The sequence below is a fragment of the Fukomys damarensis genome, unplaced genomic scaffold (assembly GCF_012274545.1).
Source record: "Fukomys damarensis isolate Sample0158 unplaced genomic scaffold, DMR_v1.0_HiC HiC_scaffold_24, whole genome shotgun sequence".
Classification (NCBI taxonomy): domain Eukaryota; kingdom Metazoa; phylum Chordata; class Mammalia; order Rodentia; family Bathyergidae; genus Fukomys; species Fukomys damarensis.
In genome coordinates this window covers 29,303,703-29,321,685 of record NW_022900936.1, presented here as the reverse complement: position 1 = coordinate 29,321,685, position 17,983 = coordinate 29,303,703, and the positions used below count along the sequence as shown (strand labels likewise).

The 17,983-nt window shown below is 33.0% G+C and overlaps 1 protein-coding gene across 11 annotated transcripts in view; it reads left to right on the top strand.

Annotated features, from left to right (window-relative positions):
• Robo1 (roundabout guidance receptor 1) overlaps positions 1 to 17,983 on the top strand; it is a 744,872-nt gene that overhangs the window by 609,643 nt on the left and 117,246 nt on the right. The window lies entirely within an intron of this gene.

Below are 17,983 nucleotides of genomic sequence, written 5' to 3'. Positions count from 1 at the left end.
GTACTTTTTAGGTATACAGTACAGTTACATTCATCATTGGGATCTTGTACCTTTACATGATGTATCTTGGTTCTTTTTTTTTCCCCCATACCTCTGCTTCCCTTCATCCCCTCCACCCTTCCCTATTTTTTTCATTTCTTCCTTTTCTCATATTTTTTCTTTTCCTTTCTTTCCTTTCCTCTACCCTTCACACTTACCCTACTCCTTTAGCCTTTTTCTTCCTATTTTACACATGTGCAAATACCAAATAGTTTCATATTTATATTTTAAAAATATATTCTGAAGTGGGGTGTGATGGCACAGATTTGTAATCCTAGCACTATGGGAGCCTGAGGCAGGATATTCACAAGTGCAAACCTAGTCTGGGAAGTTTCCCAACTTAGCAAGACCTTGTCTCAAAATAAATAAAATAAAAAAGGGCTGGTGACAGAGCTCAGTGTGAAGGCCCTGGATGCAATCCCCAGTACCACCAACTAATCAATCAATCAACTAATTAATTAATGAGTGATTAAAATGAATATGCTTTACAGTTAGCAGTCCAAAATTTGGATTAGCCAGATTCTAAAGTGATCAGTCATAAATATTTTGAATGTTGTTGCTGAAAAACTTAAGTGATTAAGAGAAATATATAATGAATAAGGAATTTAGAGAAAATATTACTTGTGTTGTGGTCTGATAATTGTATAGATAAAATAAAATCTAAAACTAGCATATTAAGAACCTAATATAATATTGTAAGCTCAATTCTGAAATTTCAGGTTTATTTATTCATAATGACCTTGGTCATTTTTTCTGATGATTTTATTTTAGCATTTACAAAGAGCAGCCTAAAGAGCATTCATCATTTTGCATTTCAAGTTGTCAGTAGGTATGAGCCTTTGTGACATAAACATATTTTAGTGACTTGTAGCATGCTTTGAAAGGACCCGTGTCTTGAACTTTGTGCTCCTTCCTGCTTTTACCAAACTCATATGTTACAATATTCTACATGTCTTATGGGTCTTTTTTACTTGATAAAAAAATGTAGATGCTAGGAAGTAAATTTTTATAAGTCATACATATTTCTAGAAAAGCTATGGTCCAAACTGAAGCCTTTTTTTTTTTTTTGTCAATTTCATCTCACTACATAACTGAATTAACATTATCCCATTCTTTGAGAAATGTGGCAGAAGTGTCACAGCTTGAATGCATTTTTAACATGATGAACAAGCATATTTAGTAGCTTGTTTTTTGGTGGTTTTAAACATTAGATATGATGATAAATCATTTCCATTTGGCCTGAAATGTCCTACTATTAGTTACAAAAATTCTAGTACCACGCTATCTTTGAGTTCTGGGAAAACAGATAGTGGGCCACCGTATCCCTAGATAGTTTAAATGAATTATTTTATATGTAAATGATATTGAACGGCAAATCATATTCACCTAAGTAAAAAAAAAAATAACGAAAAATAAATAGAAGGGTCTTACCTGTAGCATTATTTTCATAAACAAAGATTTGAAAAGCAATAATGAAGTTAGGAGAAAAATTCAATTATGCATTTAAAAATAGTTAGCACTCCCACTTCCCATGCTAGAGAGGCAGAACTGCTCAGATTGAGTAAGTGATAACTTTTTCCAGTCCTTTTCTGCATCCTGTGCATCTTTGTAGGTTTCTTTGATTTCCCTTGTTGGTGTGATATTTTGGTAAAAAGCAGCTGACTCACATCCCATCCAAATCCCCAGTGTCCTCCAGAGCCTTCACAAACTTGGCATCCATCCCACTCTTTGCCAATTGCTTCCTTTCTCCCCAATTCCCACGAGCCTCCTTCCTGAGCCATCTGCTCCTCCTCCCTTTCTTCCATTAGTGCTTTCGTCTGGTCTTCCGATTTCTTTCATTGTTCAGTGTCTGCTGCTTCCTTCCCCCTCCTTCCCATGGAGGAAATCAAGATCCTTGCCGTGCCTGATGTCATACCGCCCCTCTTCCCTGAGAAGTTAAATTTGTGTTCCTGCAAAATAAATATGTGGTTTTGTTGTGTGAAGGTCAAAGGAAACTGGAATGGTAAGCCAGACAGGTTTTTATCCTGTCTGTCTTACGTGAAGTCAGGGTGCATTATTTATTTCATTTCTTTTAAAAAGTAAAAATTTAAATCTTGATTAAAATCAGTTAAATCCATATAATTCCATTATATCTGTGATGGGATTGAAGTAATGAGTTAAAATCTAAATTTAAATTGCATTCCACTGCTTAGTGTTTAAATTCAATAACTGAAACTGGATTAGTAGAATAAAATTTAAGGTCGAGTATATAAGACCACATTATATCTTCAAGTTTCAGCGTTTACAAAATGCATGATCTCATGGAAGTCATTTGATCTCCATCAGTTTCATTGTTTACATCTGTGAAATGAATGGTCAAATACTACATATGTTATTTCACTGTGTTCTGGGAATACAGTGAAAAAATACATGTCATTTTAAATGGTAAAACATTCTGGACATATTAGTAATGGTATTCTGGACTACATATATGATCTTTGGATGTATTTAGTCATCACAAATATGATGGAAAACAAAAATTATGAAGTGTTTTGTGCCATAAAAATTCCAAATTTCCAGGAGACCGTGCAAATATATATTGCAAAATATCCAGCATTGTGTCTTCCCTGCAAATATTTGTATCTATATCTGATCCAAAGCCATAAGAATGTCTCTAGCTTTCACAAAATGACCATGAGTGTTCCAGTTAGATGAATGTTATGACTAAGTTCAAATTAATAAGGAAATTAAGAAACTGATGGGCCAAGGATTTAGCTCAGTAGTGCTGCACCTGTGTTGCAAGCACAAGGTCCTGAGTTCAATCCCTGGTATGGGGGTGGGGGCGGTGGGAGGGAGAGAAGTTGGTTCAAGTTCTATGCGCATCATTGTTGTGAAATGCAATAGTCATCTGGGAATTCCACAAGGGCAATAGGTTCTAATGCCTCTGTGTGCATGCATCTCATGTAGAACAGGGTAGTTTTGAATCATTGTTAGGGGAATGCTGTGATTCAGATGAGAAACACTGGGCAAGAAAGGCTGGTGCATTTCTTAAGGAGCATCCAAACCTTGCAGCAAGCTTACACATACACTCATCATGTCTGCACACTGAGAGAACAAAAAGCAAAGCTAAACATTCTTGACCTACTTGTGTGTCAAAGCATTGTTTTGAAAAGGTTAGAAGCTATATCATTCTCAGTTTTAGCACACAAAGAGAGTTTTAGACAATAATACCATACTAACTATAATTCTGATGAACATTTGGATGTTGTTCTGGCCTTTCATTATTCATCTATTATATGTACATTTAAAAACTTAGATGCCAGGAGCTTCACATACCAATTCATGAGTCTTTCCATACACTTTTCTGGCTACCTGGCATATCTTGACTCCTCAGTGTTAGTTAATCTCACTATTTGTCACATTTCCAACTCACAGGTAACTTCATCAGAGCAAGCCTTCTGCAAATCCCAACCCCAAATGTCAAACCTAGATTTCTTTTTCTTGTTATTGGTTACTATTATTTTTACCAAATATTCTTATAATTTACTATGAATTATGATGTAGGTATTGCTTATCTAATGTACATAAGATATATTATAGGACTATCAATATTCTTTGTGTCTTTTATGGTAGAAGCAGAATATATATATTTCCAGACAAAATGTTAAGTGAAATACAAGTCAGAAATAATTAGTGTCTTTTACTATACTCTAGATTGAAAAGTTGCTAATATGAACACACTTGATTTTCTAAATTCAGCTTTTATGCAAAATTATGTATTTCTTTTCTTATCCTCACGAAAAATGGAAAGTATCATGTACCCCATTCCTTTATTCTAAAACATGTTTCTCCCCATTGGCTTAACAAAGAGGAAATATTACACAGATTAATATATTGTTTGGGTGAGACTTACAGATATTCACAGAATCTTGGAGGTGGAAGTAAGCTGGGAAATTGTGAGTAGGAAAGTTTTCATTTTTCAGAATAAAAGGGAAACCAGGAAGTTGATTTATCTGAAGTCACATAATGGATTAGTATTGCAGCTGGAATAAGAGCCAAATTGCTCAACACCAGTGTTCTTTCTGTTTTTGACTTTTCTGATGACAAATTAGACCTGTTCACCCCATTTAAAACATTTAACTCTGATTAAGCTAGAGGTCAACAAAGAATTCATGGAGACAGTGCTTTATGGGATTCATTTCCCTTAATTTGGCCATTTGTTTTGTATCCTAAATTCAGTATATCCTACTTTGAAGTAATATTGAAAGTAGAATGTTAAAAAACTAGGGATTAACAACTTTCTCTGCTTCCTTATCCGTAAGGTGCAATCATGGCCTTGTGTTAATTAAATTAATTCTTTGATATGTTATAAAAACATATTAAAACTTTTCTTATGTGGTTGAATGTCATTGTCTCACAATTTCATTTTTAGATACTATAGTAATTTATATAATAACTTTAATTTATGGATATATTTGTAAGTGATTATGTCTGAGGGTTTATTTGACCTTAGTCAAATCCTTTTGATTGTTAAAAATATTAAGATAAAAGTATTTTTCCTACCTATTTGAGGGATCATTATGAGAATCAAGCCATTGTAGTGGAAAGTGTTTTGAGAATTTTCAATGATGGCCTCTTTATAGTGTTATTTTAGTGCTTCTGTCTTCATTTTCTATTAATGTACTTTCTCATATTAATAAGTTGGAGAAATGAAAGACTAAAAATATTTAACTTCAGAAATTAATACCTTTTGACTAAGACATTTGGTAGGATAAAAAGAAAAAAACCCAAACTCTTGTAAAGCCATAGTACATCCTGCTTTGATCAATTTTTAAGTATAGATCATTTCATGCCTCCTTTCATATGGTGTACAGCTTTAGCATACTTTACTGTGTAGAACCTGCATGCCCATTTGTTTTCAGGTCTTTGAAGATACCTGGTTATAATACATTATAAGTTCGTACAAGTTCGTGTTAACTGACTTAAGAATCAAAGAGAGAGTACAAATGTGTTCAGATGCAGAGTTAAAGGAGTAAAGGCTAAAGATTGACAGATAATGTATTTTCTAGTTTAACAAATAATTTTGAGTGACTTTGGGAGAAGCTTCCTCTAGGTGGTGTAGAAGACTTTCATCTGAAGAAATAGCTCACAAATGTGAATAATAGGAATAATCTTGAACACTTTGGGTATTGTACAATATTATGCTTTAGGGCCGGGATGTAGATCGGTGGCCCTGCTCCTGCCTTAAAGAGCAAGGTTCTGAGTTTGATCCCCGGTACAAAACCAAACCAAACCAAACCAAACCAAAACAAACAAACAAACAAACAAACAAACAAAATATATGCTTTATTGTGTTTTGATTGTTATGTGCTGTCAATATGCTATTAAATCCCTTGAGATGATTCTGCTCTTCTGATTTTTTGTTTTCAATCTACGCAAGCTTCTTCAATACCATTTTTAGATATTATTTGAAATGCTAGTGCCACTCAAATATTGCTTTCAAAGTAGCATTAGACAATTTAGAGGACTGCCTAGCAGATCTGCCTAAGCTGCCTTCCATATGGAATTCTGCCGACTTGAAATCAGTGGGCGCAAACCGGATATGGAAATATGCTGCCGGTTAGCATCCACAGTCTATCAGTGAGGATAGAGCTTCAGAGAGCAGAAAGTGTCTCAGAAATGCAAGTAATCAGTCAAGAAAAGTTGGGGCTCAGAATTCAATACAATAAATTAAGCAGAAGTGTTGTAACTCTGCAAAATGAACACACGTGACCAAATGACGAAGCCTATACTAGGAGTTTATGATTAGCTTGGTATCCCAACATAGAATGCAAACATACAAATCATAGTCTCCCTTTTATTTTTTCTTTCTTACCATACTCGCTTGCTTACTCAAGCAGCTGGGTTTCTCCAGTTTTTAAGCACTTTGATACACCCAAATAGGCCATTAATTTTCTCCAAATGGCTAAAAGACTACTGGATTTTACTGCTATCTGGGAGCACTTTGTTTAATTGTAGGTTAAAGTAGTTTGCTAAATTAAAGGCACAATCTTTTGTGAGTTGAAGGATGATGTTCAAACCAGTTTATTTTCAGTGTTCTATTAATCAGAGTTGAAAATGTTTCTCTAAAAATATAGTTTTAAAATTTATCCCAAAATGTTTCCTTACAAAGCTTATCTTTAATTTTAAAATATTTAAATACTATCTGAGCACTTTTTGGTAAATTATTTGTATTTAAAAAGTTGACTTTTATCATTGCTTATAATTTTTGTGATTGCTTCTATGGCCTAGACAGGATTTTGTTTCTTTCTGTTCACATCAAACAAAATGAATTGTAATCTTATTTTTTAAGTGGTGCACTCAAAGTGCATTTAATGATATAAGACTTTCCTTCCTTAGAGGTTCCAAAATGCAGAAATTACAGAAATATTTTAAGCCTTTAAATCTTAAATTATTTTAATCTGAGTCCTTTAAAGAGGAATCTTTGATTTCTCTTTATTTATAATTGGCCAAGATTAACTTTATATTTCTCCATCTTGTCTACATTATCACTTTTATTTAGAGATTCTCAAAGAAGAATCCTAAATTTTATGCTGAGTCTTTCCCAATCTAATGCTGATTTTGCATTTTCTTTGTTTAAAAGTTAGTTACTTTCACAAAATAACTATTGGTAACTTCTGACCACTTCAGTTTTTATCTTCTTAAAACCAAGGAATTTGATAATATGATAAATCGTACACTTGTAAAATAACCTGGTACGCATTAACAAAATTACTACCAGATGGTACAAGTTTTCTCTTTTTAAATCTTACAAAATCTAGGTAATCACGAAGCTTTAAAGGCATAGCACATTAGAAACAGGCTCAAATTTAAGAGCATCATTTTGTATGGGAAAATTTCAAGAGCAGTTGAGCTCAGTCTATATAATACTGTACTGGTAGAAAATAATGGAAATTTGCCTCCTTAAGTGGATAAAGTGGAATTTAGTAAGAAATCCATTATCTCATGTGACTTTTCTTTTTAATGTTTGTCATGTCACTCTTCTCACCTGAGTGTATCACTTTACTGTATTGTATCATGCATCATGGCTATAAAATATCATGTCAGGTTGTCCCATCTTTGTTATGGAAGCCTATAAATATGCAATTGAAGCTTTAAACATAGTATAATAATAAGTTCATGTCTGTGTGCGTACAAGAGAGTCATTCCCCTGCTTATAAAATAATTACCTAACTTAATTTCTACTACAAATAATATGTGCGTGTCTGAATTGTAAGCATTCACATTTTTTCTAATAACAATTAGATGGGTTAAGGGCAATTAGGCTTTATGTCCAAATCACTCAGGATTAAATATGGAGTTTTACAGAAGGAAGATCTTTAACCTAACACACTCAGGGGGGTGCATGGATTGGACCTGTTTGTTCCTCCAGCCATTCTGTCTCAGGTCCTATACAGTACATACTTGTATTGCTAATTTGTAGTTTGTGGCATCAGAAGCAAAGAAAATACAAGTTCGTGTACCTATCCCAATGTAAATGCTCTACGGAAGCTTTCTTTCATTGTATGAAGGCGAGGCTCCAGTGAACTTAATGATCTGGAGCAAGTTTCTGATATTCTCAGAACCTTATTTGTCTCATTCCAAAATAGAAAAATATAGCTACCTGTGAAAATGTTGTCAAATAAAAGATAATGCATATAATAAAGCTATGAATCCAGCAGGTGTTAGTGCCTCATGACAGTTTTCATCAATTTCAGCAATAGTAACAACACAGGCTATTTTTAAAAACTATTCATATTGTTATTACATTTACCCTTACCACAGATTCACCGATGCAGAGAAAGTAATCAAAAGCATTTTACATACAGAGAATAAATGTTGTTTTAGCTCTTCCATTTTTGCAGTTGTGTAGTCCATTTAATTTTCTGTAGACCTATCAGAAAATTAAATATATTTGTTATTTTGTTGTGAAGTGGTTAGAATTTTAATTTGACTACCACAATTCAGCATAAAATAGTATGCTGTAAAAATGAACTCTAAAATATTAAGTTGTTTTCTGTAGCAGTGATGACTGAAATAAGTCCAGTGTCTCTGAAAAGTGCAGATAAGGTGTATTTTATGTCAGTACTGTTCATTTAAAATGCTATCATTAGAACAAAATCCATGTCATTGTCAAATGTGTATTATTTGCAAAAGAGAATCAATAAACAGCAGATCGAACTTTTCCATTCATTTTACTTTCCTTTTTTCTGATATACCATCTTGTCAGAGGCTTTCCCTTGGTTTAAGGCTAGAACTGCTAGTTGGCATTTTTTTTGTGGAAGCAGTTTAGGATTCACCAGATTCTGACTTTCAATTCAAAGTTCTGAACAAATGAGACTTTCTTCAGGAGTGGTTCAAAGCACCAGTCTGTTCAGCCTGGAACTGAATTGTTTGTGACTGAGAAAAGAATACTCCAAACAAATATCATCCCAAATGATTCTTGAAATACTTTTTACTTAGATAATTTTCTCGTTACAGATAACAACAGTAATAGAAATGACAGGATGTACCTAGTTTTACTTTCTTTATTTGCCCATAAGTTAATCATTAATTCTATTGAGAAGTATATGTGGATAATGCTGAAGTATATAATGTTAACATTAATACAAGAAAGTTCCTTATTTAAATTCTAGTTCCAACTTTTTTTTCTCAGATTATATATAATGTTTTCCTGCCATAGGTAAATTAGTCTACTTGATTATTGTTAGGAAGTATGTATATACATTGTCATTTATTTTAGCATATGCAGTGCCACACTATGTGCAATTATTTCTCTTGTTATCTCTCACCTGCCCCTTTTGAAATGAGGCACAGATTTGCTTAATAGGTGAGTTAGATTCAAGCATAGTCTTGTGATCAGTACAAGAGAGTGGACCAACTGGCCACATGGGTATTAAGTTTCTGACCCTGACCTGATGAGTCCTGATTCCTGATTAATCAATTAAGCTTATCACTTGCTGTCTGCTTGCTGTCCTCGGACACTTTAAGATTAAAATACCCTAAAATGTCAATGAGACTCTATACAATTTGTAAATGTTTTAGGCATGTTCATACTTGTGTAGGCTCTTACGTAAAGCCATTAAAGTTTCATATGTGCTATTTTAAAACTATGTCCTTATAAAGTAATTTTGGTTACTTTGAATTTCTGAAGCCAAAACTGGCATATCCAATATTGACTTTGCCATGGCTTTGTGTCTTCTTCAGAATATAAGTGAATTTCAGATTTCAGAGTAACAACTTATACACTGTCTCTGGAAAAGGCATTATCTTAGCAAGGGTTTGGTGGTTGAAGAAAAGTCTCACACTGGAGCAAAACTACACAAAATAACTAAGTTTAAGAACTCATGGGGAGAAAAAGGGATTTACTGTTAGGAAAGTATTTTCAGCTGGTGTACTTCTAACTCAAAAGAGCCAAGAGTTGGAAAATGAGTTTTTCTTCTCTCAAATACTTTGAACATTTGTCATCTTTATTTCTAGAATATAGTCATAATTCCTCCATAGATTTTTATTTCAGGCTGTCTTAGTAGTGACTATATGTAAATTCAGAATTGCAGCCAGATGGTTGGATGAGGTGATAAAAAGCAAACCTGGTTTTGTGGGAAAGTGAAAATTGCCCATAAGACTTTGTTTTTACCTTTAAAACAGCAGGACGTTGTTTCATGAGACCTGTGAAGGAAATAATACATTAACTTTAATAGCTATGAGCTAAATTAATTTTTCATATCCATGCTGAATACTACCATGTAATCTGCCTAGAATTTTCATAGAGGCAGAAATCAGTCAGCTTCCTTACTCTTAGGAGATAGCTAGTAAAGGCTGCTTTATTACAAAACTACTCTTTATGTCCCATGTTTTTTACAGGACTCACTTTTGAGTTCTACTCTTAGCAACTTGGGAACCAGACACCTGAGGAATCTGCTCAAAGCCTTTACTGTTTCATCTGCTTTGCATTTCATCAGCTCTCGGCTTGTTTGGAAGATTATAAATTAGAGCTTTCTTGGTCATTTGCTTTAGTTGCAGTCATACCTCTGATTGTCCCGAGAAAATGGTTTTGTAAGAGAAAATGTCAAATTTCAACGATGTCTTCATTTTGGACTTAAGCCATATTTAAGCAAGCAAAATAGGCAGGTTTTAAGCAGCCTATGGTCTTTCCTTCTATTCTTCCTTGTTAAAATTAGGATTCATGAAAAGGTCCTCTAATGTATACCTTGTAGAGATAGAAACGGTCTAATTTATACCTACGCAAAGAAAATCATGCTCTCTCTTTAACTTAACTGCCTCTCAGCAGGGTGGCTACCACTTGCATGCAATTAGCAATCCAGCTCATCCTGATGTAGTATATAATCAAATTATCATAGGTGTGCCTCAGCAGCAGCAAACAGCCAACTACCAATTCATAAACTGTTATGAGGAAGAAATGAGAATTGTACGAGGAAAAATGGAAATAACATAGAAGTGCAGCTGCCATAGACCTAGGCAGCAGTTTTGCCTGGTTTGTGTTCTCAGCTGTCAGCTCACCAAGCTGTGTAGAGAGCCACGTGTTCCCACTGGGATAATTGCTTTTTCTGCATGAGTCTCTTGTTGCTACTCTCTGATGATCAAGTGTGTTTAAACTCCTGGCTGAATTAATGTTGGTTTTCAAATGGTATTGTAAAGTGTACCAGCAAACAAGTGAAACCGGATCATGTTCTCTTGTATACATGCAGTCCAGGCAAATATGGGACACCAATGGAGAGACCCTAATTACCTATTTTTCCTCCCAATTTTACTCCTAGTAGAACAATTGAAAGACTTACAACAAGTTATGGTTTTTCTCCTTGGGAAGCTGTCCTTTGTGTGACATCAGGAAAAATGTAGAATAGCCACTAATTATTTTCCATTGTATTCTAATGCTGCTTCTTTTGTAGTTACTTTTATACAGTGTGTATGTACTCTTCCTGGCATTTTACTGTTAAGAGGATTTCTTTTGTTTTTTATTGTTTTATTTCTTTTTTCTTAATGCAAATCCCAGGAGCATCATTTATACTTTAAACAGGCTATAAAATTTGAAATAAAGCCTTGCTTCTAGTGCGTGGACGAGTCAAATTAAAGTGAATACTTTTTATAATTAAGTTGAATATTATTTATAATGTCATTGAAATGTGACTGGCCTAATTTTTAAAATAGTTTATAGTAAAATATCTGATAAATATAAGTACTAATCTGTTTTTCTGTGTTTGACCCTCTCTGGGATATAGCTGTTTTTATTTTGTGCCTGGTTATGAGTATATGAGAATTTCACCTACCAAGCTTTGGATGAGCAACATGGATCCAACAATATCAAATCAAGTGACTGCTAAATGTTTTAAACAATGTGTTTCTTCCTCCTCCTCATCTCTTTCCTTTTCCTTTCCAATCTCTTTTCACTCATACCCCACATCTAAATTCCTATGAACCAGTATGAAACAGGAATAGGGAGAGTTAAAAACTATTGGGAAATGAATTGAGAGTAGCTTTTATTAAAAAAAAAACTACACAAACTTTAATAAAGCTTGCTATCTATGAAAAGGAATTGTGACTTGGCTGATCCTGGTTTATGGCTGATACTAATTTAAAATAAAGCATATAAAATATTATTTTCATGTACATATGATATCACTGCAAAAGGGTTACTTTGTGAAATAATATCAGTACAAATAAATAGATTATATAAACATTTCTTGAAATTTGTTTTTGTACTTCAGAGAAATGTTGCTGCTAACTAAAGTTGCAGACATAATATTTTATATCAATTTTTGTAGGTGGAAACAAAAATTTTGAATTTTTCTCATAACTAAATTAAACTTTAGGTGGTAACGAGAAAAACAAAACTATTAAATGTACTTTCAGAAACATAATGTACCTACATATGATAGTATTAAAATCCAGCTAATAAAAACATGAAATCATTTAATATTGTGGTTTTTCTTTGTTCATGGGGCACTGTTTTCCTGATGATATGAATAATAAATATGATCAAAAAAGAAATATTGTATGTTTTTGATATTACGAATGATCTGCATTATTTGAATTATCTTTTACTTGATTATCATTTTTTTTAGGTTGCTGTAAGTCTTCTTTGGATTGTTTACCAAACTCTTTCTCTTATTATTTTTGCAATATAATTATACTAATTATGTTATCATTAGTGTTTTTACTCAATTTAAAATGCAATAAACCAGATTTTTTTCTAAAGATAGGGTAGTATGTAGCAGAAGATAAGGATACTTTATATCACCTAACATTAAATGCTGGCACCATTCATGTAGCTTAATTAAAAGCCACGGGTATTATTCCATTTCTTCTGTGATCCATGCTCCAGAAAGGTATCATTTTGTTTATTAGCATAGCGGTTGCTGTTACTGAACTAATGCTAAATTTCAAAGAAATAAAAGCTGTTACTGCTGCTGTTCTTCTTTCTATGCTTTGTTGAAAGGAGTCCTTGGGGACCATCCAAAAGTGTCCTGCAGCTCATCTCACCAAGGAGAATGTCTGGAGGCTATGGCTGGCCATCTGGGTTACCTGCATCTCATTGTCATTAAGAAGCCAAGCAAGGCACTTCCCCAGTTCACAACAGCTTGTGTTCTAGTCTACAGGTCAAGGATTCAGCCAAAATTGACAGCATTGCTATGAAGAGATAACCAGGCCAAAGGCGAGCTAGTGAGGAATTTTGTACAAATAATATGCTGCACTGTAACTCAAAAACTCTCACCTCATTTATGCTGCAAAGTAGCCTGAAAATACATCCATGCAAGTTTTTCAGAAAAAAATAATTTCTAAACCAGGAAGCTCTTGAAAACTTCCCTCTTTATGTTAATCCTGCACATCAAGTTCTTACTATCACATATAAATGAATTTCTAAGACTTTACTCTTACAGAAAATTGTAAACATTAAATATTCCATAATTTTTCATTGACACGATGATGCTAATGTCTATTGCTTGAAACATATACATATCTGTAGTAGCACTCTAAATCTGTATTCTATTAATACTATTATCTTTAAAAATAATATTTCTAGTAAAGAATACAGGTTTTTGAATACAAAATCTATTAAAGGAAACGAGATAAATTATATGACGGTTCGGCGGTTAGCAATTTGAAATTATATTTGAAGTCCTTAATATAATTAGAGGTTTCGTTTTTGGTCTGTTGAATTCAAGTCACATTAGGTTAATGTAATTAAAAGCAGAAAAGATTTTGTGTAGCCAAACTAGTTAATTAACCCCAGTCGGTTTAGTATGTTAACCAGAGGTGTATGGGTAGCATGGTGGGGTGATGTCTGAAAAAAAAAAATCCCTGTGAAATAGATACTGCAAATCATCTGACTTGCTTTAGGGTAAAAAGTGAAGACATACCAAGGAGTTCATTTTAAGTTCATCTTTATTCCTGATTGTTAGTGCTGATGGCAGGATAAGCTGTGTACTTCATAGAATAACCAGACCAAAAAGCTGATTTAATTTACTTTTTTGAAAGAAACATGCTTTTATGTGCGCAAAGATAATAAGTCTTTCTGTATTCTGGAAATAAAAATACTGATGGCAGTGTTTTTATGCTACCAACTAATGGTCATTTTTATTTTTTTTTCAGAAAGTATAAAATCTCCTTACCATGGGTGGAAAACCTACATCTTATACCTGAGTTTTCTATGTTTCTCACTATAAAATTCTGAAAAGAAGATGAAAGCTTTAGACAAAGAGATTTCCTCCTGCTCTAGAGAAGCCTTTAAGGAAAATAGCCACGTGTAGTTTCTCCTTGAAAAGATTCCTGGTGTATAAAAATCACACGTATCAATGTTTTTGAGGGATTCTGAACCTTACTTTGCTAAAACATTTTTTTTTTAAGACCTGAGACTGTTCCGATGAAAAAACAAGGTTTAGAGATATTTAAGACCTTAAAATTCTTAACCACTTTGTTCTCTGTCCTCCTCTTGTCTCCTTTCCCAAAAGGAGCAAGACCACTGGGACCTTCTTTTTGTTTTGCTTTCATCAAGTATGTATATAGCTGAGCCCCAGCCTTCAAGCACTGTCTAGAGCTTATGGAAATGTGGGCTTCTAATGTGGTTACCACTATGGCTGGTAAGGTATATGCTAATGAGGAAGTAAGACCTCTGCCTTGGATTTTTAACATAGGCTGGATGCCAGTATATTGTCTGAAATCTTCACAGTTTTTGCTTCTCCAGTCCCTGGATTAAGGTAATTGAAGTGGTGCTGCTGCAGTTCAGTGTTTAACATTGTGTCTGTTCATTATACAAACTCGTTTTTGATAGGTTTACAATTTGGCTGTCAAATCCAGCTGCAGGAAGAGACCTGCCAAGAAACATTTCTTAGCTTGCTTTAAATAGTGCTATTTTCACATTTATAGTGTTTTGTGCGTGTTAGACATACTTTTCCTCTGTAGGCAGAGAGAGGAAATGGCAACTTTTGTTTTATCAAAGCATGCCACAGTTTTCTGTGGATAATCATCATAAATTTACAATCAATTTTTAAATGTCTCAAATTGATTATTGTTAATAATATGTACTGCTTGAAAGCTGGTATGTGATTTGATCAAAGTTATAAATACTGTTATTTTGATCTGTTTTTTTAAAGGAATAGGCCACTATGCATCTCACATTTGTGATTGTAGAAAATAGATTTATAGCTTTTAGGTAACTGTTTCAGTTCAGTCATTGACATAATGACAAAATCTACCTGATGTTATGTGAATTAGAGGCTATTATTTTTCTTCATGTGCTTTACTCTTCATTTATCCTACTTTTTTATTCATTTACTTTTATCAGTTTCTACTCTACCATTTATGAGGAAATAAGGTTACTTCCAAGCTTAATGAGACTTTTGTAGTCTTCCATTTACTTGTAACCAATATTGCAGGTGAGCGTAAGATAAAGCTCAGAACCAGTGATATCTGAGTAAGATTAATTTTTTGTGTGGAGGACTATCTGCATTGTAGAGTGTTTAGAAGCATCTATTATCTATTTCTACTAGATGTCGATAACATCTTTCCCTACTAATTCTGGCAACCGAATCTCTAGATATTGCAAAATATCTATAGGGAGAAGGAAGGGTGAGAATCATTGTTCTGGAAGAGATAATTTAACATATACAGGGTAAGAATTACCTGTTTCTAAGGCTTTATAATGTTAATTCAAATAAACATTTTCCTGGCAAAACCAACGGAAGATGTGTTGGTAATTAATTTTAATGAAAAGCTTCTAGATTTGGCCTAACAAAAAGAGACTGCTTTTTTTTTTTACATTTAAAAAATTAAAAATTTAATTAAAATTAAACATTAACAATTAAAATTAACAATTAAAGATCAACCTCAGAAGACCTGGGTTCTCACCATCATTCTTTCATTCCCTAGCTGCAGAAGCTCAGGCAAGCAGTTTCCTTTCTCTTGTTCTCATTCTTTGGCCTTCATAGGATTGCTTTGGTATCAAATGGGATAATGATGTCAAAATGCTTTTTTGCCATTTTTTTGAGGTGGGGCGGACCCTGCGGATCAAACCCAGGACTTTGTGAATGCTAAACAACCACTATATTGCTGAACTAGATATCTAGCCCTTCAAAATACATTTTTCCTTTTTGTTGTTGTTGTTGTTGTTGTTGTAGTAGAGATTGATTAAACTTAGGGATTTCACATTGAGCTACATTCCTGACTTTTTTTTAACTTCAAGACAACTTAAATCACTAAATTCCCTAGGCTGGGCTTGAACTTGCAGCCTTCCTGCTTCAGCTACCCATAGTGCTGGGATCACAAGTATAAGCCACCATGACAGGCTTAAAATGCTTTTAAAACTTATATTTTCCTTTCAAGATACATTATTACATTCAATATTTGAGTCATTACAGAATTCCTTTAGGATCATAGAATGTAGTGCAAAAATTTGTCTTGAAATAGGAAGAAAGGGGCTAAATGTGTAGGGAAAGTGGGAAGGGTAGGGAAAGCTAATAAGGGAAAAGAAAAAAATATGAGAAAATGAAAATATGGAAATGAAGTGTTTGTAAAAGGGGAGAGGGGGGTGAAGGACTTTTCTGTGTTTCTGGTCCTCTAATGAAAAGTGAGAGCATTTTAAAGCCTAGCCCTAGCAGTCACATGGAAGCATTATACTGAAGACAAAAATATAAATGCTATGCTTATACAAAAGAGTAACTCATAAAATAGAAAAATTAACATTATAAAATACCAAGTTTGAATTGAGTCTACATTTCTTTTCATAATTCTACTTTGAGATCCTCTGAGATGATTGCAACATATTTGTGTGTGTGTATGTGTTTGTATATGTACATATATGTGTGTGTGTTTATATGGTGCTGATTTCAGTGCTGTGTATAAGAAGGAAGAAAGAAACATCTTAAGTATCTGTCAGTAGGGAAATAGTTTGATAAAATATAGTAAAGTCATGTAATTCAATAATATGTGGCCATTAATTGATGCTGAATATTGCGGGTAATGTTTTCTACAATTAAAATGGAAGATGTCCACATTTAATTGAAAATGAAAGCTACAGAAATAATATGTTGTATGATTTCACCTTAGTGAAACTGTGGGTATGTAAAAATATTTACAAGTGTATGAGTATATTGATTATATGCATATACTATATATATATATATGTTTGTGAGAGTTAAAAGTATGTTCACACAGCACAAACAATAACTGGGTGATTTCTAAGGTTGGATATTTATTTATTTTTGTGTTATTTAAACATTTAGGTATGTATGAAAGCAATAAAAATATGATTGATATAGTTTCTGTTACAAAACTTTTAAAATGCTCTAAATTGAATGATAGATTGGATTTTTGTCTTTCATAGTAGTTTCAGTCTATGAAAATCTTTTGAATATTTGTTGTATACAGGCATCATTAGACAAATGAAGGATAGGGTAATGAACAAACAATACAGAGAAAAACCTATCCTGCATACCAGATACAGTAATGAACAATGTGAGAAAAATTCCTGGGTGATAATTACAGTGAAGTTTTAGATTGACTTATAATTTGTTTATAAAACTTCTCTTCAAATACCAGTTGTAAATTAATATCACTGTTAATATTTAATATGGCCAAAATATGTACATTTTGGATAGCTAGATTAAATAATTTAGACATTCTAAAATAAGACCTCACCTTTACAATGTAGGAGTTTCAATAAACTCTTTTAAGGTATGATAAAAAAGATGTTTAAATGTTTACTTCCATATTCCCTTGCATTAATCTTTGATTCTTTCATTCATTCCTTTATTTTTTTAATCTTTCTTTTCTCATTTGTTTTATTGCTGTATATAATAAATATGAGTCAAAACCTCCACAAATAAACTTCCTAGAAGTTTTCCTTTACAAATCTTTCTTAGGTTTAGGACTTTACAAATATTCATGGATAATTGAACTCACATTCACAATGAAATAAAAAAATTTAAAAGATTGTCCAATTTCTAATTCATGTTTTTACTTTATCCTACTTCTCATATTGAATTTTGATTACATTTACAATTAAATTTACACAATTAATTAAGTGTTCAAGGGTATATCTGAATGTGACATTCTACATGATTTATTGAGATCTGTTCAGTCTTTGCCTGTTAAATTTTCAAAATCTTACTGGTGAGGGAACAACATCTATGCTTTTGAAGAAATAGCAGATTTTACTCTTTTGACTTTGAGATATAGTTCCTCTAAAGCAATTCTGGAAAGTTATCAAACTAGAGAAAATTTTATTTCCATATTTTATAATACTAGCACATGCTTTGTTGAAATTATTTATAGTTGGTATACATTTAGATTTTAATTATATTCATATAATATTAGGAATGCCCACTGCCTTATTTCTGCTTCCTAATTAAGTTATTCATGCAGATCTTGATTTTCCTTGATAAAATAATATGAAATAACTTGGCTGATA